Source organism: Eurosta solidaginis, chromosome 2, assembly GCF_040869045.1.
Source record: "Eurosta solidaginis isolate ZX-2024a chromosome 2, ASM4086904v1, whole genome shotgun sequence".
Classification (NCBI taxonomy): Eukaryota; Metazoa; Arthropoda; class Insecta; order Diptera; family Tephritidae; genus Eurosta; species Eurosta solidaginis.
In genome coordinates this window covers 175,682,635-175,710,598 of record NC_090320.1, presented here as the reverse complement: position 1 = coordinate 175,710,598, position 27,964 = coordinate 175,682,635, and the positions used below count along the sequence as shown (strand labels likewise).

General features: G+C 41.9%; 2 pseudogenes; one reads left to right on the top strand and one right to left on the bottom strand.

Moving 5' to 3' along the window:
• Positions 1 to 11,385: 11,385 nt before the first annotated feature.
• On the top strand, positions 11,386 to 13,948 carry LOC137240341 (integrator complex subunit 2-like; annotated as a pseudogene).
• Positions 13,949 to 24,467: 10,519 nt separating this feature from the next.
• On the bottom strand, positions 24,468 to 27,367 carry LOC137242463 (histone deacetylase 6-like; annotated as a pseudogene).
• Between the last annotated feature and the right edge of the window lie 597 nt (positions 27,368 to 27,964).

Sequence of the window (27,964 nt, the reverse complement as noted above, 5' to 3'; positions counted from 1 at the left end):
ATCGTATATACGAATTTGCACGCCACAAGGCCATTTTCAACCCTCCATTTACCATTGAAATTAAGCTTATTTTACCTTTTTTAAAATTTCTAAATTATATTAATTAAATTCAAATTCATATTAAATCATAAAACATGCAAATATATTGCTACAAATAATAAAATTTAAATATAATTTAATAAAAAAAAAAAATGTAAGGCGCGATAACCTCCGAAGAGATCTAAGGCCGAGCTTCTCTTCAATTTGCGTCGTGCTCCTCTTGATTTTTCCCTACAAATTGGCCGGACGGGACCTACATGTTTTATGCCGACTCCGAACGGCATCTGCAAGGCAGATGAGTTTTCACTGAGAGCTTTTCATGGCAGAAATACAATCGGAGCGCTTGCCAGACACTGCCGAGGGGCGACCCCGCTTAGAAAAATTTTCTTCTAATTGAAAAATCTTATTTCTAAAATTTTGATGTTGCTTTGCCCGGGAGTTGAACCCAGGGCATTCGGTGTGATAGGCGGAGCACGCTACCATCACACCACGGTGGCCGCAAATATAATTAATCCTACTAAATACCTATATTCCCACAAAGAAATCATATTAAGAGAAAATCTAGAGAATTTATACACCAGCTGAAACTGTTGACAGAGAATTTTCTGCTGTTAACTGGTTAACATTGAAATTGGATTGTGTGTGGTGAAGTCCAAGACGTGTTCATATGCAAAAAAGTTGGAATCTAGAAAAAACGCCTTCTCATTGTGTTTAAATTCGATTTTGACATTTGTCCGTCGAATTTACAAAAACAAAGTACATGAAATTTGTATTTATGTTTGTAGGTATGTCACCATGCTGCCACCTTGTATCGTTCCGCTATGATTTTGCCGTTGCTTCTTTAAGAGGGTAAGCTTGTGGCCAGCGAGTATTTCGATCGATTACACTGGTCAACAGTAAAACATTTTCCAGACTTTTTTTAATCGTTTTAAGTCAATTTAAGGGTGCTGATTACAAAAAAATGATTTGTTTCTTTCTAACAGCTCTAGTTTTTAATTTTCGTATAGGTGTTAAACTCTTACAAATATGAGAATTTTTACATACTTAATTTTAATGATTTACATCAGCACAAAATTGCCTTTTATAAGATTTTCTTGCCTGTGGGTCTTGTTCAAGATCCCAACATAAACTCCAGCAGTAATTGGCCATCATATGCGTGTCCCATCTTCCTTGGCATCGCTCTTCCATAACACGAATGAATGAAATAACCACAGAGGAGAAATTCCATAGGACACTTTTATAAATTTTAAAAATAAAATTACTCCGTTAGTAATAAAAATGCAAAGAGATTTCTCAGACTTTCCTCTCCATTGATGGGACGAGTATACCCTACACTAGGGACTTACAAAAGGAATTAGAAAGATTAAAGATATTGTGGAAAATAATAGGAATGGAAAGGGAACCAACAATAGAAGACATTATAAACCCCACAACCAGGGAGGATGAAATAATCCGAAAGCTTAGAAGTGTGTTTCCCGAAAACGCCAAATGTTAAGTTATAGTAGCATCTAAAATTTTTTTTACTACGAATAGATAAAAATATTTTTAAATATTTTATAAACTACACTAAGCTAGTATATCAAAAAAAAATTAGTTTTTTTTTTTTTTTTGAAATATTAAAAACTTTATGTATGTTTGTTTAATGGTGCGTTCAGTTTATACTTATATTTTAATAATTCATGAGCTTAACACCGGCTTATAATAATTGAATTTCAATTATTATGTTTTCTAAGAGAAACTGAAAAGAAAGAAACATTTACTGGCATATTGCGATGGACCCATTTCGAAAACCGTCAACGTAATCATCATCAGGCAATTTTGTAATGTTATCAAAGGTTTCACCGGGATTCGAACCGTGAATCACATGGTGAAACTGCAGTAGCCTTTAACCACTAGGCCATCCTGCTGGTATTTGTTTTCATGCTTAATTCAGTTTTTCTCATTTCTACACTAACAACACAATTGAGACATTTTGTCTCTATATTGATTTGTGTGCCATGTAGATTTTTTTCTGTAATGTTCTTCTTCGTTGCGAATGAGAAGCTTTGTAAACTCGGTCTCAGTTGTACATATTTATGTATGTTTGTTTAATGGTGTGTTCAGTTTATTCTGATATTTTAAGAATTCATGGGGTTAACACCGGCTTATAATAATTGAATTTCAATTATTATGTTTTCTAAGATAAACTGAAAAGAAAGAAACATTTACCGGCATATTGCGATGGATTGATAACATTACAATTGGATTAATAACATTGCAAAATTGCCTGATGATGATTACGTTGGCGATTTTCGAAATGGGTCCATCGCAATATGCCAGTAAATGTTTCTTTCTTTTCAGTTTCTCTTAGAAAACATAATAATTGAAATTCAATTATTATAAGCCGGTGTTAAGCTCATGAATTCTTAAAATATAAGTATAAACTGAACACACCATTAAACAAACATACATACATATGTGCAACTGAGCTCGAGTTTACAAAGCTTCTCATTCGCAACGAAGAAGAACTTTACAAAAACAAATCTACATGGCACACAAATCAATATAGAGACCAAATGTCTCAATTGTGTTGTTAGTGTAGAAATGAGAAAAACTGAATTAAGCATGAAAACAAATACCAGCAGAATGGCCTAGTGGTTAAAGGCTACTGCAGTTTCACCATGTGATTCACGGTTCGAATCCCGGTGAAACCTTTGATAACATTACAAAATTGCCTGATGATGATTACGTTTGCGGTTTTCGAAATGGGTCCATCGCAATATGCCAGTAAATGTTTCTTTCTTTTCAGTTTCTCTTATAAAACATAATAATTGAAATTCAATTATTATAAGCCGGTGTTAAGCTCATGAAAACTTTTACCTTAAATAAAAATATTTCTAAGAAATTTTTTTGATCAACAATTTCCACAAAATAAAAAGTTATAAATAAAATAAAATATCCAACATATTATTAAAATTAGAGAGGTTTAAAATGTCTTGGTGCACAAAGATTGCGCAAGGCATCATGATAGTGATAGCCGGATACGAACTAGGGAAAGAAAGCTCTGAAACAACAGAGAACAAGATAATCAAGTATGAGCCACCAACTACGGTAGATACTGAAAATATTCCGAACACTCCAGATGTTTGTTTAACAGTTGTAGGTTGTGTATTCATGCTATTGATCATCACAATAGCTATGATGCTTGTTTAGGCAGGATGCCTAACTTTTCCGCATCTGATTGCGACCCCCCCAATGCAACTCTGCAAATCGATACTCGATACTCGAATTAATTTATAACCACCCACACCATCACCCTCATGCATGTGCATGCATGTACATGCACGTGTATGTGTGCTTTTGTCAGCACTCATGCATATACATGTCGGGGTTGATGTGTGGGTGCCTTTCCCCTCCAAAACGGAGGATTTTGCGGGTCAACGGTTGTAGCTTGCTATACAACCGGCCTCTTTGATTTCAACAGCCAACGCGTACACATCTGCCGCCAGCGATCTCTGCCGTAGTCACATATTCACAAGGTAATATATTTTCCTGTATATTTGTTAGCTACCCAATAAAACATATCATTATAACGAGAAATCTCGTATTCTCCTATTTCTATTTCCACACGCCATATTCCCATTGAGATCGACCCCGGTGCGCCCACCTCTCCAGGATTAGACGCACAGCGGCCGAACATTTGGTCCTATCTCACCAGGAATTGGAAACAGCACCTTAACAATACAGTCCACAATATAATTAGCCCGAAAATTTATACGGAAAAATATTTGCCCATCAAAAGCTATACCACAAAATTTGGAAAGTCTATTATTTAATACCAGCGTGCAAAACACTGAGCAAGGGACAGCCAGCTTAAGCCATCAGCAACACCACAAGTCATCTTGCCACATCATCACCAGAACATACAAATCACCAAAAAGTTCACAGTAAGTGCAATATTTCTTGCCACATTTTTTTTGGTTGGTTAAAAACAATAAATAAAAAGTGCGAAAAATCATTTAAAGTGCCATACGTGATTGTAGTTAACCGCGAAAAGTGTGAAAAAACTGTGTAGTGCCAAAAAAGAAAATAAGTGCAAACGCGTTGCATTAACGTCGGTTTAGATTCCTTGTGACTATCTGGTCTGTCCCCCCACCAGCGGTAAGGCTCTCCAGACACAGCACAGGGAAGAGGTGCACATAACCTCACTTTCACAAAAATTTCACGCCATTTGACTGCGGCAAAATTTAATTTCTTTTGCGTCACTATTATTTTCACTAATTTCCTTAATCAATCTTGTTACACAGTTTTTTGTTCTTTGTTGCATAAGATCTATTTCACGGTTTCACACTTTTCGTCGAGTTTATATCAACGCGCGCACTTAGTATACAATACAATTTAACTTGGAAGTGGCGAGTGGCCCCCTTTATTTACACAAAACACATTGGTGTTGCTTCCCCCGCTCCCTGTTTTACGGCACAATAATCTGCAAAGTCAGACAAAAATAAACAAATTAAAAGTAATAATCAATTCTGCGTAATTTTAATAGTTGTTGGTTGGGTGTTTCGCTCAGGTTTTTTCAAGTTTATATCCCTTGGTTAATTCGCTCTCCACTTTTCAACCATGAACATGGAATCCTACATTAGATTGGCCGATCGAATAATCGAATTCGAGGCCGATTTTAATGATATCAATGCGGCTCTGCACACTATACACACTCTTGCAATACAGCAAAAAGAGTTGCAAGCTAAGTGGGACAAAGCAGAGAACGCCCTAGAGGAGTTGCTTGGCTCTGACACGCTCGACGCAAAGAAAATTGCAGCGGTCAAGATCAAGCATAAAGCGGCATATGCCGTATTCCTAAGATGCATGTCAAACATGGCTGAACTTCAAGCCAAATTGAAGGAGGAAAAAGATAGGGCAGTCAAACCTGAGGGAGAACGTGCGCGCGAACATAGTATCCGCCTGCCAGCTTGTGATACTGAGGTGTTCAAGGGCGACTACCTATCTTGGCCAACGTTTCGTGACCTGTTCACAGCAATATACAAAAACAACAGTCGCCTAAGCCCGGTAGAAAAGTTGTTCCACCTTAATCAGAAAACTCAAGGTGAGGCAAAGGACATCGTCAAGAAATGTCCCTTGACAAATGAAGGCTTCGAAACAGCCTGGAAAAACCTATGTGAGAGATACGAGAATAAACGGATTCTCGTGAACTCACAACTACAAATTTTGTTTAATCTAAAAAAGATAGATAGCGAGTGCGGCAGCTCTATCAAAACCTTACAGCGCGACATAAATAATTGCTTGGCATCTTTAAAAACACATCAGATCGATGTTTCAAATTGGGATGCGATTATTACCTACTTATGTTCGACAAAATTACCTGAAAATACGTTGGCTCTATGGGAGCAGAGCATTGGCCACAAGACGGACATATCCAAGTGGGAGGATATGGACAAATTCTTGTCAAATCGTTTCCAGACACTTGAAACCGTGTCTGGTTTTACAGGGAATGCCACTTCTAAAGTGCAAAAATCAAACACGTCGCGCCAGTCGACGGAAAACCCTACAAAAAGACTTGGTGCTTTTCAAACCAAAGTAACCAAGCAAACAACAAAATCAATATGTAAAATGTGCAAATCTACGGAGCACAGATTACGCAACTGTTCACGTTTTTGCGATTTAAATCCGGTAGAAAGGATTAAATTCGTCAAATCCACAAACGGCTGCCTGAATTGTTTATCCCCAGGACACACAGTGACGAGGTGCACCAGTTCGTACAACTGTTCCAAATGCCACTCTCGTCACCACACGCTCCTGCATGCGGACACACTTCAGCAACCGGCGGTACGAAATCCCTTCAAAGATGCGGATAATGCCCCATCAACTTCGGCACAGGCAAGGAAAAGGCAGGAATCGGGACAACCACCTTCCTCGGCGAATCAGAATGTCAAATCCTGCCATGCCAATTCCAGCACAGGCGTGCTATTAGGAACTGCTCGCGTACACATTCACCATAATGGTACCGACTTCTCCGCGTGGGCATTAATTGATTCTGGGTCTGAATGTTCCTTTATAACTGAAAGACTGAAACGCAGAATCAATTTGCCAGCGAGGAAAATGCATGCCCATGTTTCAGGCATCACAAATGCGGTGTCAGCGCAGGTGAAAGAAGCATCCAACATCGAACTACGTTCACCAGTGGATCCCTGCTTCAGCCTGACTACACCCGTACTAGTTCTAACGAAACTCACTGGGAATCTTCCATCCTGCCATATCAACGCAATGACTATGCAGGCATTCCCAGACTTGATTTTGGCAGACAAGAGGTTCTACGTCAACGAAGACGTAGACCTCATACTGGGCGGAGACATATATCCCCACATTATAATGAGCGGTATAAAGAAGAATGTGCTAAACACACTCTTAGCCCAAGAGACAGTGTTCGGTTGGATACTAACCGGTCGTATCGAATCACCGAATCCAACGAAGAGCATTATGTCTTTTTACAACGAGGTTGCGTTAGACAATCAACTCAAAGCTTTCTGGGAGGTAGAAAATGTACCCAAAAATAAAATATTGAATGAGGATGAAAGGTACTGTGAACAACTATTTAAAGAAACAACGCAGCGAAGTGAGAATGGAAGGTACACCGTGTCACTACCATTCCGGCAGGATTACCCTAACAATATTAACTTAGGACCATCCCTGAAGCGTGCATGCTCTCAATTCTTCCGGAATGAGGGGCGGCTAATAAAAAACCCAGATTTAGGAAAAGAATATGTTCGAGTGTTGTCAGAATATGAAACGCTCGGACATATGAGAAAAATTGAAAAGAATATTCCATCCGGCGATTCGGATAATTATTTCCTGCCCCACCACGCCGTTGTAAAAGCAGAAAGTACAACCACCAAGGTACGCGTAGTATTTAACGCCTCGAGCCCTACGGCCAACGGCAATAGCTTAAACGATATTCTCCTCCCAGGCCCAGTTCTACAAGCCGATCTACCCATACTTATCTTACGATGGAGACTATACCGCTTCGTATTCAATAGCGACATCGAAAAGATGTATCGACAAATTTGGGTGAACGAAAATCACACCAAATTTCAACGTATTGTCCATCGCACTTCCCCGAATGACCCTATCAGTCTTTACGAATTAAAGACGGTTACCTTCGGAGTGAATTGCGCGCCATATCTCGCGATAAGAACGCTCCTACAACTAGCAGACGACGTCTCAAACTCGCACCCTACAGCGGCTAGCATACTGCGAGAATACATGTATGTAGATGATGTGTTAGCGGGTGGACATACGATCACATCGACTATTAAAGCCAGAGATGAAATTCGTCAAGTCCTACAATCAGCGGGCTTTCCACTTCGCAAATGGACCTCCAACTCAGAGGACATTCTAAGGGACATCCCCAAAGCAGACCTGCTCAATGAAAACTTCCTGGCATTCGAAGATACCAGTTCAGTGAAAGCATTAGGTATTCGATGGAATGCCCTCTCCGACTTATTTTATTTTCAAGCAGGGACGCTGGACAACCCGGAAAACATTACGAAGAGGGCGATACTATCAGCAATCGCCAAACTTTTCGATCCCTTGGGATGGCTGGCACCAATGGTCATTGTGGCAAAAATACTCATGCAGAGTATTTGGTTGGAAGGCACCGCTTGGGACGAACCAGTATCTACCAGTACGCTGGAACGATGGAAAACCTTCACCGACCAATACCATGAAATCGATAAAATCCGGATACCTAGATGGGTCAACTTTTCACCAGGAACCGACATCGAGATCCATGGATTTTGTGACGCATCCGAGAAGGCTTATGCAGCAGCCATTTACATGCGCGTCAAAACGGATGATAATGTCTGCACGAACCTGCTTCTAGCCAAAACCCGAGTAGCCCCAGTGAAAACTCTTTCTCTTCCACGTTTGGAACTTTGCGGAGCCGTGCTGTTAGCGGAAATCACCCAATCAATTTTCAGGAACCTCAAGTTGGGACCAGCAAAAGTTCACCTCTGGACGGATTCAACCATCGTACTCGCATGGATACGCAAGCCGCCCTGTACTTGGTCAACCTTCGTCGCACATCGAATCACCAAAATCCTCGACATGGTCGGTAACAAGGACTGGCTTCACGTGGACTCGGAATCTAACCCAGCGGATTTAGGAAGCAGAGGACTACTAGCGTCAGATTTGGTCAACTATTCGTTGTGGTGGCAGGGGCCTTCTTGGCTACAAGAAGACAATTCTCACTGGCCAGCACAAGACGCCGATTACAACACGTCCGTTGAGGAAAAGAGGGCACAATCGTATGCCACGACAAGGGCAGATCATACAGATATTCTTGAAAGATTTTCCTTACGTTACCTAAGATTCCCTTAGTTTCTTACGATTTCTTCTTGAATGGGGGCTCAAAACTTAAACGGCCGGTGTGCGTCTAATCCTGGAGAGGTGGGCGCACCGGGGTCGATCTCAGTGGGAATGTGGCGTGAGGAATAGAATAGACAAATAGGCGAGAATTTCTCGTTATAATAATAATGTTTTATTGAATATAAGTTCAAGATTTTGGTGACAATATTACCTGTATTGACTGTATTGTTGAAAAACGGCAGAGATCCTTGGCGGCGGATGTTAGCTGGTTGGCTGTTGAAATTAAAGAGGCCGGTTGTATAGCAAGCTACAACCGTTGACCCGCAAAATCCTCCGTTTTGGAGGGGAAAGGCACCCACACATCAACCCCGACATGCATATGCATGAGTGCTGACAAAAAGCACACATACACGCGCATGCACATGCATGCACATGCATGAGGGTGATGGTGTGGGTGGTTATAAATTAATTCGAGTATCGAGTATCGATTTGCAGAGTTGCATTGGGGGGGTCGCAATCAGATGCGGAAAAGTTAGGCATCCTGCCTAAACATGCCGGCCCCCCTTGCGATACGCAACATCGTTTTCCGCCAATGACCTCCGCTGGAACGAGAAAAATTATTATAAGACTTACACACTAAACTTAATCTAAGTGAAGAGTTCGTCTGCGACGCAACATGGCCGGGAATCCCTTTCGACTTGCTTAGCATGCCACCTGAGCTAAGATGAAAGAATTAGCGGTTATGAACAGTGAAGTGAATATTTCTTGCCATTGAATTATACATAATTCTTAAATATAGAAATTCAGAATGTAATATGTGAATTGTCGATGGCCAGTAAGGCTGGACGAAGAGGCCGAGGTCTCCGTTCCAGAGTGGCACCATTGTTTGTTATTCTTTGGTTTTTTTTTCTTTTTCGGTCCGGATGAAGAGGCCGAGGTCTCCATTCCAGATTTGCGGTTTTTTTTTTTTTGTTGGTTGGACGAAGAGGCAGAGGTCTCCGTTCCAGACTCGAGGGTTTTGAGGTTTTTCTGGGCTGGACGAAGAGGCCGAGGTCTCCGTTCCAGCGTATAACGTGGCCGTCTCGCTCTCAGGGCGACTGTGGCATTTTATGGATGTGCCAGGGCGAGTGGCCGTGAGGTTGGTTGGGTGATGCGCGTTTTCGCTGCAGCGCATGTATTTCGTCAGTTGTGTATTATATTATTACCCTACAAAACCTACCCACGCCCATGCAAATGTGACTACGAATATAACCTATCACCGTAAAATGACTAGTCAACTGACGTGGAGTGACGAGAGCGTTTTTGCAAAGTAGTTAGTGCTGTGATTTCGAGCAGCTTATGTATTTCAACAAAACCAGCAAAATTGCGGTGTGTGGGAGGTTGGAGCGGACGTGATTCCAAGCCACCCGCGCAAAATTACTTGGTTTCGTGATACGCGTGGTGTTTTATTAACAATGACGAAGAGCGAACATCGTAATTAAATTGGAAAATGTACCAACTGCCGGTGCTTACATGCAGATTGGCGATGCGTTCTTCATGACGCGTTCTATCTGCACGTACCATTATGCTAAACGTACCATGCAACTCTGTCGTGTATTTCTTGGTTAGCTGACAGCTGGTATGGTGAATTTGTGGTGTGCGAGTATATATATACATATATGTATTTGCTTGCCCTTGAAAAAAACTAGGTCACTGGGGCAGTAGCACACTAGGCCGGTAGAAACAGTTGACTTTTTCCCATTTCGGGATTTTGTCGTGTCGGGATTCTTTCATTTCGGGGCCCGGATTGTTTTTGTACCGAGCCCTTATAATGACTGTTTGTGATGTTTGTTGTTGAGAAACAACAAGTCCTGCCCCCCGCCACAAAACAGGCAGTACCGACGGCAAAAAAAAAAAAAAATCAAAAAAAATTTTTTTTTTTGGTTGTTTTTTTTTCTGTTTGTAAATGAGAGCAATTAAATTTTTAAGGAGGTGTTTGCCTTTATTTTTTGTGCGTAAGTATGTTTTGGGACTGCCCGGGTCAAAAAAGCCGATCCCGATTTTGTTCCTTTTGCGGGTTTTCGATATCAGTGTGCGTCATTTGACGCAGCACTAATAGGATATGCCGAACCAAGTATGCATACATACATACATATGTACATACGTTGGTTACAAATATGCCAACGGCAAAAGACAAAACAAATGAACATTCATACACACCCGTGTATAGAATGTAAAATTCCGATGAATTGAAAGAAACGGTAAAAAAAATCTAATGATTTTTTTCGTTCTTTCAATTCTTTGACTACGGCGCTTGGAGTAAGATGCATGGCTACTGGACTAGGTAAGTACATGGTAACTTTTTGAATTAATTTTATTCCAATAAATATGTTTCTGTTATTTCAGGTTATTAATGCATCTTCTTTTCTTTCTCAGGTGACTGGTGATGGAGATCAGGAGAGCTGATGGGTTTGATGTATCGTTCCATTTTAATAATTTTACAAATTTTCTAATTTCTTTTCATTGTTATTTATTTTATATTTTCAGGTACCCTGCCACACCTTGGGTGGTTTGCTGGCACCACCTGAGTGAAGGACTCGATTTCGAGAGGGTGGTAAATCAAAAAATGGTATGAATTCGCCATGCCACACACAATTTCCTACTGATCACTGTCCAATATACAAGTGCACATTTCTTCAGCATGCATTTTGTCTACGGGGAGTTAGCTAATGAATCTAATGATCCTACAATGATAGACCAAAATACCCCATGAGTGGATACCGATTAGTACCCGCCCAATCAATTGGGTACAAAAACACATACATGCTGGCGCTTATCCGCGTGATTTGTTATCACAAATGTTGCCTTCCCATACCCAACCACTAGCGCCCGGTGTAAACGATATGCTGTTGTGGCGCATATTGGCACGTCGTCAAAAAATATGTTACATTAGCACATTTGAGAATGCACAAGATATCAACAACTTCCTCTAAATAAATTCCGTCATCTATGTTAAAACTTTGTCTTAAATTTCCTGAAGACTTGATTGCATTCTTGACGGGTATGCTGTTGGGCAATGATCAAAATGTTCGCACATGGTTTGCTATTTATATACGTTCAAGCCAAAAAGGAAAAGCGATGCTTTGAATTTAGTACGAGTCGAACTCCCACAACAATTACAAAAAAAATGTACAAAAGTCTCTCAATCCAAGCAGTGATGAAGATTATACTGTGCAAGGTGTGGTGTTAATGCGTTTGTCTTGTGCTCTTCGGGGAATAGCTGGGCTCAAGTTTAACGATGACGAAGTTAACATTTTATCACAACTGGTAACTAGCCGACCACAGCCTACACAATCAGGAGTTCGGTTTGTTTCGTTGGCACTTTGTATGCTAATTGCTTGTCCATCTCTTGTATCTACAACAGCTTTCGAAAACAAATCAGTTGAATGGTTACAATGGATTATAAAAGAAGACAAATTTTTTGGTAAAAAATCAGATACATCGGCATCGCTAGGCGAAATGCTACTTTTACTCGCAATACACTTTCATGGCAATCAAATTACAGCTATAAGCGAGTTGGTCTGTTCAACATTGGCTATGAAAATTCCAATACGCCCGAATAGTACCAATCGCATAAAACAAGTTTTTACCCAAGATTTATTTACCGAGCAGGTGGTTGCGTCTCACGCAGTTCGTGTTCCGGTTACGCCAAACTTAAATGCTAATATTTCTGGATATCTTTCGGTGCATTGTATACACCAGTTATTGAAATCTCGCGCATTTTTGAAGCACAAAGTTCCCATTAAATCATGGATTCACAAACAAATTTGTAATGCTATTCGACCGATGCATCCTGTAATGCCAGCATTAATTGATGTATACGTTAACACATTAATAGTACCAAATCTTTTGGGAAAAATTAATGTTGACCACATGCATAAACCATCTTCCGAAAATGACATATTATACATTTTTGAGTCATCGAAAGAAGTTACATTTGATGGTAGTAGCGTTTTGGCGCATCACAAATACTTGCCTCTGGAGCATCTACTACAGAAATAGATGAAACAATGAGAATAAAAATTAGTTGTCCTTTAACAGCACAATTGCTTATTTTATATTATTTGGTACTTTATGAAGATACTCGTCTCTCTAATACCCATAATCAAAACATGGCTTTAAGAAAAGTGAAGGAATGTTCAAATAGCTTCTTGGCTGAACTTCCAATGAAATACTTGTTGCAAAAAACAGAACAATATCAAAACGATTATGCTGGGTTATTTCATCCCTTACTTCGTTTGATTATATCAAACTATCCCCCTCTAAGCATGGTCGATGACTGGATGGAAGGGCATTATACATCCATGTCGGTAACATCAAATTTGATGATAAAAAAAACAATCAAAAAAAGAAAGATTGTGTTGACTGGTGCTGGTGTTTCGGTGTCGTGGGTGTACCAGATTTTCGTTCAATCGATGGTATTTATAGTCGGTTAGTAAAAGATTTTCCTAGTTTACCTGATCCTCAAGCTATGTTCGATATCAATTACTTTCCACGCGAGCCAAGACCATTCTCTTTTTTTTTTTTTTTTATTTGCGCGTAATCTATCTCCTGGACAATTTAAGCCATCTCCAGGTCATCGTTTTATAAAGTTGCTTGAGAACAAAACAGAATTTTCTGCGTAATTATACACAATATTGACACACTTGGACAGGTAGCTGGCAATAAAAAATGTCAGAATATCATGGATCATTTTCAACTGTTTCCTGTACCAATTGCAAAGTCAAATGTACTAGAGACGCGTGGTGTCCAATCACGTAACGCAAAGTGGATTATACCTGAAACGTATGGAGAGAGTCCACCGCCGGGTAGAGCACGTACCGGTGTAACCTTTACACGTAAAACTACCAGTAGATTGAACTTATTAATATCCGGCGGTATGAGTGGTTGTCGTTTATGTGGTCTATGGCTTTTGGGTATTGATTTTATGACGTGGTAAACCGCGCACAAGCGAACATGCACCATTGGCACGCTCTTTACATAGCGCCACAATGATATGGAACAAAAAATGTATATATTTGGTGGGGTTTTGGTTAAAGATGCACAGACCTTTGTGTGTACCAGGTGGCATGTTAATTCAACAGACAACGCTATTGATTAGACATGGAAATGGCGCCAATACATCGGTTAGGTGGGTGGGCAGCGCAATATGTTATACAGCAGAATCTTCTATAGTACGCCCTTGGTATTAACTATCGATGTCTATAGGTGGAGTATTAATTTACAGATTTTTTCTTTAAGTGTGGTGGGTCAGTCTATAATCTCGACTTGGACGCAATGAAACAGATGCATAACTGACCTACATGTCGCAATCAAAAACTCAAGACCCATCCAGTGGGCAGTAACGCATATGTGTAAAGAAAGGGAAAAAGGTCGGCCAACACTCGAGCGGTTAATCAAAACTTACTTGAATTTCAATTAGGTAAAATATCTTTCCTTTGGTAAATATCTTGCCATTACCTGTCTTCATATTACTTATTTTTCACGCAGAACTATTACTAAATATTTTGGGATATGGCGAGTACCTTACACCGAAATATACTGGATTGCTGATTGGCAGGAATGCGAGGGATTCCTAAACGTTTATTTGCGCAGTACCTTCCTGTTTCGGAAAATACTCTTCATTACGCAGTGAATATAGTATGTGAGTACATTTTTAGTATTTAGAAAAATTAACCCATGCCTGTACAGATATCCCCCCGCCGATAAATTGTTCGGCGTGAACGCTAATATTCCTCACATGGACAAAGCATACGTTTAGCTCAATATCCGTGCGTTTATATTTATTACCAATGTGGCTCGTACTGCGTTTGTATAGTAAAAGTCGGAAAGTTCCATCATATGTTTTGGTTATAAGTGCCTTTACATCGTATCGTATACACTCGACATATATATTTTGTCCGACTATTTATTGCTCCCGCTTCTATACTATTCTTATATGCCGCTCTCACTTTGTTCTTGGATCGTTTTGGGGGGTCATCGGTAGTTCATGCTTTTGCCTAGCATGAATTTGGGTGATGCGCAGACTCCGATACCGGTAGTGATTTGTGGTTGTTTCCAGTTACGGTTGGGTGCCCCATTCTTACTCGTATGCCCTTGAGAATACTAAAAGGGGAAGTGTGAACTGGGGACGTGTTTTCGAACAAAAAAATGGGCCGTTAATTACAGATTCCTGCCTCGCATATTATTCGAAACCAAGATATTTCACGGCTCCTTACTCTTGGCACACTCACTTTGACTGGGTTGGTTCGCGAAGCCAATCGTGAAACCTATTCTTTTCTCCGAACTACGTGCGTTGCGTGGATTACAAGGCCAGCTACAGTCACTAAGTCCTTTAAAATATCATGATGTTGAAAGCAAAACCCAAAGAAATGAGCAAATAATCGAAGACAGATGTACAGAAAAATTACCGGACAATCTTATACCGTTTTCACACAGAAGCCTAATCGAATCACAATTCCGTTCGATGAAACAATTAAGTTTCTCTTTTCGCACAGGACATTTTTCTTCATTACGCGAACATCTGTCAGCAGCCCCCCAAAAAATACTTCGTTTTTGCAAAGAATAGTTAAAATGCATGCGCAACCACCCCCATATGTTGCACCTACCCAAATATTGGCCTATTTTCGAAAAAACCATATTAACTTTTGCAGCAACTGCAGCGAAAATCAAACATTGAACCACTTTGTGGTTTGCTAGTTTTCATAAACTATTGAAAATGATGCACGTTTGCTTGTCATTTGTTACATTGACAATAGAATTCGAATCACCAAGCAAACCGGCTGGATTTTCACTAGATGAGGCATTCAATACAGGATAATTAGGAATTTGTACCTTTTATGGAAGATTGAGTTTGATATAATCTAGAAATATTTATTCAGCAGCCGCAGTGAATTGACAAAAAAAAACAAAAAACAAAGAAAATGGCTTATTGGGTAGAACTTTATATTCCTACTTTTACTTTGACAGAGGTGTTAAGCTTGTGTACGGTCCTATTACACAGGAAGTATTCACCTTTTTCTTCTGGCATTTCGGAAAGCTCTTCTCCGTTAAGTATTCCAGATAACCCGTTAATTTAGAATATTCATATTGACATAATTCAGATTTCTCAAAATACAAAAATTTAACACCGCTAATATCTGGGGCAGATGGGTTTTTTCTCATCTGCTTTAGGCGTGCGACAGGCCTCGTTGCGCGCCAACGAGTGCAAAGATTCTCGGTGGCAAATGGGTTCTGGTATACTCGCTCGGGGGAGCGAGTGACTTTGGGTGTGATTTTGTAATTTCTTCAAAAATAAGTGTTTTGTGGCAGATCGGTTTGCCCTTCTGCGTTAGGCTTTTATGATGTCCTCGTTATGGGATAACGAGTGAATGGGATGGTTTCTGGTGTCCTCGTTATGGGAGAACGAGTGAATTTGGGTTTGCTTTGGAAGCTTAAGGGTAGAAGGGGCTGAGTCCATCTAGGTTCTGTGGCAGATAGAGGATCTGCGTTAGGTTAGGGTAGATTTTTTGAAAAGAGGGATGGGGAGGAAAGGAGGGATTGTTAAGAGGAGCCCGTGGTCCTCTCACAATCGATCTCCGTAGGGAGAAGGATCAGTTTGACCAAAGGTCGTCTGACTTGACCCTTCTCGGTCATGAGGTCGACGACACGTACTCGGTTATCTTCGCCGGGGTGTACATTGACGACTCGGCCTAACCTCCATTCGTTGGGAGATAAGTTGTCCTCTTTGAGGACGGCGAGATCTCCCACTTGTATGTTTTCTTTGGGATGCTTCCACTTCACTCGTTTTTGAAGTTCGGATAGATATTCCGCCTTCCATCGCTTGCAGAAAGTATGATGGAGGGCTTTGAGTTTCTGCCACCGATTTATCATCGAGGCAGAGCTTTCACTAGCCTCTGGTTCTGGCGGAGCCAGTAGGTGGCTGCCCGTTAGGAAATGTCCTGGGGTTAGTGGTTCTAGATCCGTTGGGTCATTCGACCCTGGACTAAGTGGGCGCGAGTTGAGGCACGCCTCAATCCTGCACAAAAGGGTCTGGAACTCCTCCATGGTGTACTTATGGGGAGACGCGATCTTTTTGAAGTGGCTTTTGAAGCTCTTCACTCCCGCCTCCCACAAGCCGCCCATATGTGGAGCAGCGGCGGGAATAAAATGCCAGCTTAATGCTTGATGATTGTACTTTGAGACTGTTTTGTCTCGGCTTTCTGCCAGGAAGGCTTTAAACTCAGATCGTAAAGATCTTGACGCTCCGACAAAGTTTGTACCATTGTCGGAGTAGATGTTTTTCGGACATCCTCTTCTCGCGATAAAACGCGCAAAGGCTGCGAGAAAGCATGGAGTACTAAGGTCACTAGTGGCTTCTAAGTGGATGGCCTTAGTGGAGAAACAGACAAAAAGGCATACGTAGCCTTTTGACAGTCGACATCCCCTACCGCGGTAGCTTTTGATGTCGAAAGGCCCCGCAAAGTCTACCCCGGTATTGGTGAACGCGCGGGTAAAAGTAGTCCGTTCGCAGGGAAGGGTACCCATGAGTTGGGACTGCGCCTGTTTTCGGTGAATAGTGCAGGTTTTGCAATGATGAATGGTTGCCCTAATCATGGTTTTGATGTTAGGTATCCAGTATTGGGTGCGTATCAGACGCAACATGAGTTGATTTTCCCCATGCAGACTTTGTTGATGAAACATTAGGACTGTAAGACGGGATAACCTGCAGTTGTATGGGAGGAGGATTGGGTGGCGTTCATTAAAGGTTAAGTCCTTTGACGCCCCGAGTCGCCCTCCTACCCGAATGATGCCATCTTGGTCTAAGTAGGGATTAAGTGAAAGTATTGCACTTTTCCCTCCTATTGGTTTTCCGGCCTTTAGATAATTATATTCGGAACTATAATGTTGTTTCTGATAGATCTTAATTAAAAGTCGTGTAGTGGCCTTAATTTCATCAGGGGAGATTAAGTGCGACATGACCTGGAATGAATTTTTTGTTTCGGGGTGGGTTCCTCGGTAGAACCTCATAACGTATGATAAGACCCGTAGAGCCCTAGGTAGGTCGGAAAAGCGTTGAAGAATATCGGTAGGATTGACGGTTGTTGTTGCGCAGGTCTTTGCCCTCTTTTCCTCTACGGAGGTGATGTAGTCACTTTCTTGTGCTGCCCATTGGGAAGTGTCTTATTGCAGCCAAGAAGGTCCCTGCCACCACAACGAATTGTTGACCAATTCAGACGCAGGTAATCCTCTGCTGCCTAAATCTGCTGGGTTGGACTCTGAGTTCACGTGCAGCCAGTCCCTATGTCCGACCATGTCGATGATCTTGGTGATCCGATGTGCGACGAAGGTTGACCAGGAACAGGGCGGTTTCCTTATCCATGCGAGGACGATCGTTGAATCCGTCCACAGGTGCACTTTCACTGGTCCCAACTTGAGATTCCTGAGAATTGATTCGGTGATTTCCGCTAACAGCACGGCTCCGCAAAGCTCCAATCGTGGAAGAGAAAGAGTTTTCACTGGGGCTACTCGGGTTTTGGCTAGAAGTAGGTTTGTGCAGACATTATCATCCGTTTTGACACGCATGTAAAAGACTGCTGCATAAAATAAATCGGATAGGGCATTCCATCGAATGCCTAACGCTTTAACTGAACTGGTATCTTCGAATGCCAGGAAGTTTTGATTGAGTAGGTCTGCTTTGGGGATGTCCCTTAGAATGACCTCTGAATTGGATGTCCATTTGCGAAGTGGAAAGCCCGCTGAGTGTAGGACTTGACGAATTTCATCTCTGGCTTTAATAGTCGATGTGATCGTATGTCCACCCGCTAACACGTCATCTACATACATGTATTCTCGTAGTATGTTAGCCGCTGTAGGGTGTGAGTCTGACACGTCGTCTGCCAGTTGTAGGAGCGTTCTTATCGCGAGATATGGAGCGCAATTCACCCCGAAGGTAACCGTCTTTAATTCATAAAGACTAATAGGGTCATTCGGGGACTTGCGATGCACAATACGTTGAAATTTGGTGTGCTTATCGTTCACCCAAATTTGTCGATACATCTTTTCGATGTCGCTATTGAAGACGAAACGGTATAGTCTCCAACGTAAGATAAGGATGGGTAGATCAGCTTGTAGAACTGGGCCTGGGAGGAGAATATCGTTTAGGCTATTACCGTTGGCCGTAGAGCTCGAGGCATTAAATACTACGCGTACCTTTGTAGTGGTACTTTCTGCTTTAATAACGGCGTGGTGGGGCAGGAAATAATTATCCGAATCGTCGGATGGAATATTCTTTTCAATTTTTCTCATATGTCCGAGCGTTTCATATTCTGACAACACTCGAACATATTCTTTTCCTAAATCTGGGTTTTTTATTAGCCGCCCCTCATTCCGGAAGAATTGAGAGCATGCACGCTTCAGGGATGGTCCTAAGTTAATATTGTTAGGGTAATCCTGGCGGAATGGTAGTGACACGGTGTACCTTCCATTCTCACTTCGCTGCGTTGTTTCTTTAAATAGTTGTTCGCAGTACCTTTCATCCTCATTTAATATTTTATTTTTGGGTCCATTTTCTACCTCCCAGAAAGCTTTGAGTTGGTTGTCTAACGCAACCTCGTTGTAGAAAGACATAATGCTCTTCGTTGGATTTGGTGATTCGATACGACCGGTCAGTATCCAACCGAACACTGTCTCTTGGGCTAAGAGTGTGTTTAGCACATTCTTTTTTATACCGTCCATTATAATTTGGGGATATATGTCTCCGCCAAGTATGAGGTCTACGTCTTCGTTGACGTAGAACCTCTTGTCTGCCAAAACCAAGTCTGGGAATGCCTGCATAGTCATTGCGTTGATATGGCAGGATGGAAGATTCCCAGTGAGTTTCGTTAGAACTAGTACGGGTGTAGTCAGGCTGAAGCAGGGATCCACTGGTGAACGTAGTTCGATGTTGGATGCTTCTTTCACCTGAGCTGACACCGCATTTGTGATGCCTGAAACATGGGCATGCATTTTCCTCGCTGGCAAATTGATTCTGCGTTTCAGTCTTTCAGTTATAAAGGAACATTCAGACCCAGAATCAATTAATGCTCGCGCGGAGAAGTCGGTACCATTATGGTGAATGTGTACGCGAGCAGTTCCTAATAGCACGCCTGTGCTGGAATTGGCATGGCAGGATTTGACATTCTGATTCGCAGAGGAAGGTGGTTGTCCCGATTCCTGTCTTTTCCTTGCCTGTGCCGAAGTTGATGGGGCATTATCCGCATCTTTGAAGGGATTTCGTACCGCCGGTTGCTGAAGTGTGTCCGCATGCAGGAGCGTGTGGTGACGAGAGTGGCATTTGGAACAGTTGTATGAACTGGTGCACCTCGTCACTGTGTGTCCTGGGGATAAACAATTCAGGCAGCCATTTGTGGATTTGACGAATTTAATCCTTTCTACTGGGCTTAAATCGCAAAAACGTGAACAGTTGCGTAATCTGTGCTCCGTAGATTTGCACATTTTACACATTGATTTTGTTGTTTGCTTGGTTACTTTGGTTTGAAAAGCACCAAGTCTTTTTGTAGGGTTTTCCGTCGACTGGCGCGACGTGTTTGATTTTTGCACTTTAGAAGTGGCATTCCCTGTAAAACCAGACACGGTTTCAAGTGTCTGGAAACGATTTGACAAGAATTTGTCCATATCCTCCCACTTGGATATGTCCGTCTTGTGGTCAATGCTCTGCTCCCATAGAGCCAACGTATTTTCAGGTAATTTTGTCGAACATAAATAGGTAATAATCGCATCCCAATTTTAAACATCGATCTGATGTGTTTTTAGCGATGCCAAGCAATTATTTATGTCGCGCTGTAACGTTTTGATAGAGCTGCCGCACTCGCTATCTATCTTTTTTAGATTAAACAAAATTTGTAGTTGTGAGTTTACGAGAATCCGCTTATTCTCGTATCTCTCACATAGGTTTTTCCAGGCTGTTTCGAAGCCTTCATTTGTCAAGGGACATTTCTTGACGATGTCCTTTGCCTCACCTTGAGTTTTCTGATTGAGGTGGAACAACTTTTCTACCGGGCTTAGGCGACTGTTGTTTTTGTATATGGCCGTGAACAGGTCACGAAACGTTGGCCAAGATAGGTAGTCGCCCTTGAACACCTCAGTATCACAAGCTGGCAGGCGGATACTATGTTCGCGCGCACGTTCTCCCTCAGGTTTGACTGCCCTATCTTTTTCCTCCTTCAATTTAGTTTGAATTTCAGCCATGTTCGACATGTATCTCAGGAATACGGCATATGCCGCTTTATGCTTGATCTTGACCGCTGCAATTTTCTTAGCATCGAGCGTGTCAGAGTCAAGCAATTCCTCGAGGGCGGTCTCGGCTTTTTCCCACTTAGCTTGCAACTCTTTTTGCTGTATTGCAAGAGTGTGCACAGTGTGCAGAGCCGCATTGATGTCATTAAAATCGGCCTCGAATTCGATTATTCGATCGGCCAATCTAATATATGATTCCATGTTCATGGATTAAAATTTGTGATCAAATTAAAAAGGGGTTGTAAAACTGAAAAAACCTGTGCGAATCACCCAACCAACAATGATTAAAATATAGAAAAACTCTTTATTTAACGCTTTCAATTTGTTTATTTTTTCACTGACTTTGCAGCTTATTTGTGCCGTAAAACAGGGAGCAGGGGGAAGCAACATCAATGTGTTTTGTGTAAATAAAGGGGGCCACTCGCCACTTCCAAGTTAAAATTTGTTATAAATAAGTGCGCGCGCTGATATAACAACTCGAAGAAAAGTGTAAAAACTCAGTGAAAACTGTTGTAAAAACTGTGCCGATTGAATAAGTGAAAATTAAAGTGCTTGAAAAGAAAATGAAAATTGCCACAGCCGTATGGCGTGAGATTTTAATGTGAATGTGAGGTTATGTGCACCTCTTCCTTGTGCTGTGTCCGGAGAGCCTTACCGCTGGTGGGGGGACAGACCAGATAGTCACAAGGAATGTTAAACGACGTTTATGCAACGAGTTTGCACTTATTTTCCTTTTCGGCACTAAATTTTTTACACTTTTCGCGGTTAATTAGAAATCACTACGCACTTTAAATTGATTTTTCGCACTTTTTATTTGTTGTTTTAACCAAAAAAAAATGTGGCAAGAAATATTGCACTTACTCAGGTATTTTTTGGTGACTTGTATTCCGGTGTGGCAAGTAGCTTGCGATGGTGCTGATGTGGCAAGATGGCTTAATCTCTCAGTGTTTTTTTTCACGCTGGTATGATATCATAGACTTTTCGTTGGTGGGCAAACTTCTTTTTCGGATGAATTTTTTGTGAGGAATTTGAAATTAGTGCGGTCAGCTATGATCTTATGTTGTGGACTGTAATTTATATCGCTGTGGTTCCTTTTTCGGGGAGAAGGACCAAATGTTCGGCCGGTGTGCGTCTAATCCTGGAGAGGTGGGCGCACCGGGGTCGATCTCAGTGGGAATGTGGCGTGAGGAATAGAATAGACAAATAGGCGAGAATTTCTCGTTATAATAATAATGTTTTATTGAATATAAGTTCAAGATTTTGGTGACAATATTACCTGTATTGACTGTATTGTTGAAAAACGGCAGAGATCCTTGGCGGCGGATGTTAGCTGGTTGGCTGTTGAAATCAAAGAGGCCGGTTGTATAGCAAGCTACAACCGTTGACCCGCAAAATCCTCCGTTTTGGAGGGGAAAGGCACCCACACATCAACCCCGACATGCATATGCATGAGTGCTGACAAAAAGCACACATACACGCGCATCCACATGCATGCACATGCATGAGGGTGATGGTGTGGGTGGTTATAAATTAATTCGAGTATCGAGTATCGATTTGCAGAGTTGCATTGGGGGGGTCGCAATCAGATGCGGAAAAGTTAGGCATCCTGCGATTTGCCACGAGCTTTGAAAGTCTTATCTTATGTTAGGAGATTCTATAAAAGAACGCATCCTAAAACCAAAGCAGTGTTCCAAGAAAAGTCGTGCATAATCTCAGCCGATGAGATTAAGGCAACGACTCAAGCATTAATACGAGTCTGCCAGAAACAATTTTATGGTACCGAATATTTAAAATTAAAGAATAGGGAACCTATTGATCGGAAGAGTGAAATCCTATCACTCAACCCATACATCGACAAAGATGACATTATCAGAACAGGAGGGAGTCTAGGGGCTTCAAAGGACATGTCATACAACGAGCGGCACCCGATCATATTGCCTTACAAGTGTAAGCTGTCTCGCCTTACAGTTATGATGGCTCATCATGACTCCCTTCATGGCGAGAACCAGCTCATGCTCCGTCTTATCCGAACCCAATACTGGATACCGAACGTCAAGACCATGACTAGAGCCATCATACACAATTGCAAAACCTGCATTATTCATCGAAAGCAGGCACAGTCCCAACTTATGGGTATCCTTCCCTGCGAACGGACTACTTTTACCCGCGCGTTCACCAATACCGGGGTAGACTTCGCGGGGCCTTTCGACATCAAAAGCTACCGCGGTAGGGGATGTCGAATGTCCAAAGGCTACGTATGCCTATTTGTCTGCTTCTCCACTAAGGCCATCCACCTAGAAGCCGCTAGTGACCTAACCACCCCATGCTTCCTCGCAGCCTTTTCGCGTTTTATCGCGAGAAGAGGATGTCCAAAAATTCCAGATCTCTACGATCGGAATTCAGAGCCTTCCTGGCAGAAAGCCGAGACAAAACAATCTCCAAGTATAGCCATCAAGCATTAACTTGGCATTTTATTCCCGCTGGCGCTCCACATATGGGCGGCTTGTGGGAGGCGGGAGTGAAGAGCTTCAAAAGCCACTTCAAAAAGATCGCGTCTCCCCATAAGTACACCATGGAGGAGTTCCAAACCCTTTTGTGCAGGATTGAGGCGTGCCTCAACTCGCGCCCACTCAGTCCAGGGTCGAATGACCCAACGGATCTGGAACTACTAACCCCAGGACATTTCCTAACGGGCAGCCACCTACTGGCTCCACCAGAACCAGATTCTAGTGAAAGCTCTGCCTCGATGATAAATCGGTGGCAGAAACTCAAAGCACTCCATTAGACTTTCTGCAAGCGATGGAAGGTGGAATATCTATCCGAACTTCAAAAACGGGTGAAGTGGAAGCATCCCAAAGAAAACATACAAGTGGGAGATCTCGCCGTCCTCAAAGAGGACAACTTATCTCCCAACGAATGGAGGTTAGGTAGAGTCGTCAACGTACACCCCGGCGAAGATGGCCGAGTACGTGTAGTCGACCTCATAACCGAGAAGGGTCAAGTCAGACGACCTTTGGTCAAACTGATCCTTCTCCCTACGGAGATCGATTGTGAGAGGACCATGGGCTCCTCTTAACAATCCTTCTTTCCTCCCCATCCCTCTTTTCAAAAAATCTACCCTAGCCTAATGCAGATTCCCCATCTGCCACAAAACACTTATTTTTGAATTTTCAAAAGTTAAACTCGAAGTCCACTCGCTCACCCCGGAGCGAGGACACCAAAAAATTCCAAATTCAATTCAATTTCAAAAATTAACCCAAACTCACCCGCTCACCCCGAGCGAGGACACAAGAAACCACTCCCATTCACTCGTTATCCCATAACGAGGACATCATAAAAATCTACAGCATTAGGGCGAACCGATCTGCCACCGAACCTAAAGGCTTTCAGCCCATTATCTTTCTTAATGCCGAGCTCTCGTTCACCCCGAACGAGGCCAACAACCCGCTTAACCCAACTCTCGTTCACCCCGAGCGAGGCCAACAACCCGTATAACCCTGCTCTCGTTCCCCCGAACGAGGCCAACACCAACCTGACGCAGATCCCCAATCTGCCACACAATACAAACCCCCCCCCCCCCCCCCCCTTTTTATTCTTTGGCACACTATGGCCACAACACTGGAGCTTAATACCAATAAGAGCAACTCATAATAGTGCATGGAATCTCACCTGCAGCTTAGCAGTATCCAAAAGTGTTTCCTTGAGCAATTCTAGCGCACGCATAAGAGTTCCGGGGCGGGGAGATCCATACAGTCGAAATTCACCACATCACCTATGCCGAGTTTTTTTAAAATTGCAACACACCAGCACCTACAAGTAAAGAACAAGTTAATATCATATTTACAGTAACCATTCGCTAGCTTCTCACCGGTATGTCTCATTCCATGACACTTTCGTGTATCGGGTTTGGCTAATTTAAGATCACAATGACGACAAGCATACTCCTTCAGCTTTTCAAATTACCCGCACTATCGCAAACCTTGCTACAGAAGCGACATGGCCATGTACATACGTTCCAGCGTATGATAGTTCATGTGAATCGTCAATTCGTTCTTAGTCAAAACCATGGGGTACATCCGGCTCGGCATGATGACCAGGCGGGCGTACAATGCAAATACCGCTTCGGGCCTCACCCTTCAAAAACTTTATCAATCACTTGCAATACCGAACCTACCGCCATTGTAGCACATTCAAACGTTTTTCGCTGAAAATAAACTGAATTATATTTTTCACCCATTTACTTGCAATTCATCCTTATGGCTTATGCGTCGAATAAAATTTAGATGCGCACGCGTATGCGCTAAACAAATGTCATCTGTAGTTGCTGTACGTGTTGGCAGATGTTTCATGCGTTCCGTGAGTTGATGGTCTTGATGCAATTCATGAATACGTTTCATGCGCTCGGGCTGTTCGGGATGACCCTCTTCGAAGGAGTTACTATACTGAAGCATTAAATCATCATATACATAACAAACGCGTATTTGGGGAGAAAGCAATTTGGTTTCACTTTTTTAAATACTTCAAGCGCCTCTCATTCTGTGCAACAATTTCTGGTGCTATAACCGGGGCAGTGTTTCTTGTAGGAAAACGTGCAGGCAGTGACTTACCGCCAATGAATAGGCGACTAATTTTATGCAACTTTGGCTGCGGATTAACATTATTCAGTTCTTCCATGGTATATATGGGCTGAATTCGCAAAGAGCGCCAATAAGAACGATGTGCATAAATGCAATTGAGTATTGCATCTTGTACAACTTCACTGGGTGGATCAAGTTTTCTACTAGCCTTGGGCATGTCCCGCCCAAAAGGGTGCGTAGTGTGAGTGCTGCACCTTCTGCTAGCGAGTACAAACAGTAACCACCTTCTAAAACCACAGCTACATGCGATTGCGAAAATTTCATTAATGTACTTAACATATGCGGATAAAATGCTGGTGTGACTTCCATTTCGCCTTCCGGACAGCCTAAAGCTGCATCATAACCAGCCGATATAATAACCAATTCAGGTTGATATTCCACAGCAACCGGTATAAGTAATTGTTGAAGGATTGCCATGTAATCACCATTGCCCATTTTTGTTTTATTTAAGGGCACATTAAAATTATAACCCAAGCCATTGCCATAACCAATAGCATCAAAATCGGATTCCTTTAGATTGGGCAAAATGTGCCATGCTCAAAACGATGTATAGAAAAATAGAGAACCCTTTTGGTCACTGTAGAAGAAACGTTGCGTACCCTGTCCATAAAGTATATCCCAATCGACAATCTTTATTTTGCTTAACTTCAAAATGCCTAAAGCGTATTGTGCTGCTATGGCCACATTGTTGAAGAAACAGTAACCATTGAATTCAGCCTTCATTGCATGATGACCTGGTGGTCGTATGATTGCCATACGATTCTGTACATTGCCATTTATTATATTCTCAATTAAGCCTATCGTCGAACCGGTCGCCAGTAGAGATAGCTCAAAGGTGGACGGATGTATATAAATTGAATCGAACTTTGAACTTTAAACCTTTCATTCCTACTACATCGTGCACACCCGAAGTCTGTTGTAGAAGCTCATAATGTTCATTGCTATGTAACAGGAGTACTTCATCTTTCGTAGCACGACGTGATGGAATCCGTTTGCAACGTTCAATAAGCTGCAACTCTTTGCATCGTTCCAACACACGAATGAAGCGTTCTGGTCTCTCTGGATGATTTTCATCCCAGAGGCAACGATGTTGAGACATAGTTTCATCATAAACAATGCCAGTAGGTTTTTGCGTCATTGTTTGTGCAATTACAGCATTGTAAAATATATCTTTAACAACTTGTTCTTGTTGGTTTTGCTTTTTTCTCAGCATCAAGTTGATGACGAAACGCGCCCAATACAAAAAAAAAAAAAAAACCTGCGTATCAAACATTTGACCAAAGGCAATTTTCCTAAAACCACAGCACACCAGAGTGGCGTGACAAAATGAAAGGTATGATCGCCGGATACTTCAGAAAGGTCACGCGGTTCAATATCAGCCTCACAAACGGTTACCAAATATCCTGCTACAGACACGCAACCACGTTTACAGGCTATGAAAAGCGGTGCGCAACCATTCGCATTTTTTTTTTTGACAATTTCGCGACGAAGGTCACGGCAATAGCTTTCCAAGTCATCCCGTATACTTGGACAGCACAGAGTCATCCTTAGAACGTTTACATCCTTCTATTAAATCATAATGTAATTTGGGACCTTTCTTTGCATACTGGGCACTATGTACGATAGCCAGCCGTTATCTCGGCCCACATTTATTGGACCTGCCTTTAAATTTAATCCCGCTGTGCCATTATTCGAATTAGAATTACCACTACTCATTACTGCGCCTAGTGTGCGAGACCTCCACTGGCCAGCTGCTGGCCTCGGGGTCTATGGGGGTTTTTCAGGCGGCTGTGTAAATGTCTTCGACCTCAAGGATATTTATTGTAGGGGTCAGCAATTTGCATTTATTTAGATGACTATGAACAATATAGGTGGTATTTTTTCAACTTTTCATCACCAATACCTGAAACGAGAAAAGGCAAAAGTAAAGAAGTTAAGTTAGAAAATGTACAAAACACTAAAAAACGGAACGATACCGGCATACTTACCCATCCACTGTTCTGGATCTCCACCACCAGTCACCTGAAAAAGAAAAGAAAATGTATTAACAATCTGAAATAACATAAGAAATATTTATTTCAGTAAAATGATTGAAAAATATTTCACCACTTACCTTCTTGTCCAGCAATGCGTAAAATTCCACATGAATTGAAGCAAAAACGGTAAAATAAATCTTTCGATTCATTTTTGTTTTTGCTTCGTTCTCTACACTGGAATGTTAAACCAACGTAGGTATGTATGTATGATACATACAAGAAAACGAGAATCGGCAGAGTTGCCATGTTACCTAAGGCGACCACCAAATGGGCCATTTCACAACGCCTCTGTCAGGTTTCAGATAATCACTTTTCCTTTACCCAGGAGACCACGTTTCAAAGAAAACGATCGACCATATTTGTGCACCATTAAAATTTATTCAGCAGATAGCGCAACTTAACTATCCCATTCAGGGATATAAAACAAAACCTTAAAATTTCAACAACTCATAAATACAAAAAAAAAAAAACGAAATTCAAATCTTAAAATTGAATGATTAATGCATCCGTTTGCGGTGCAGGGATAACGCAGCCGAAGACGTATACCGCTTTAGACAATCCCCGCACCGGTAC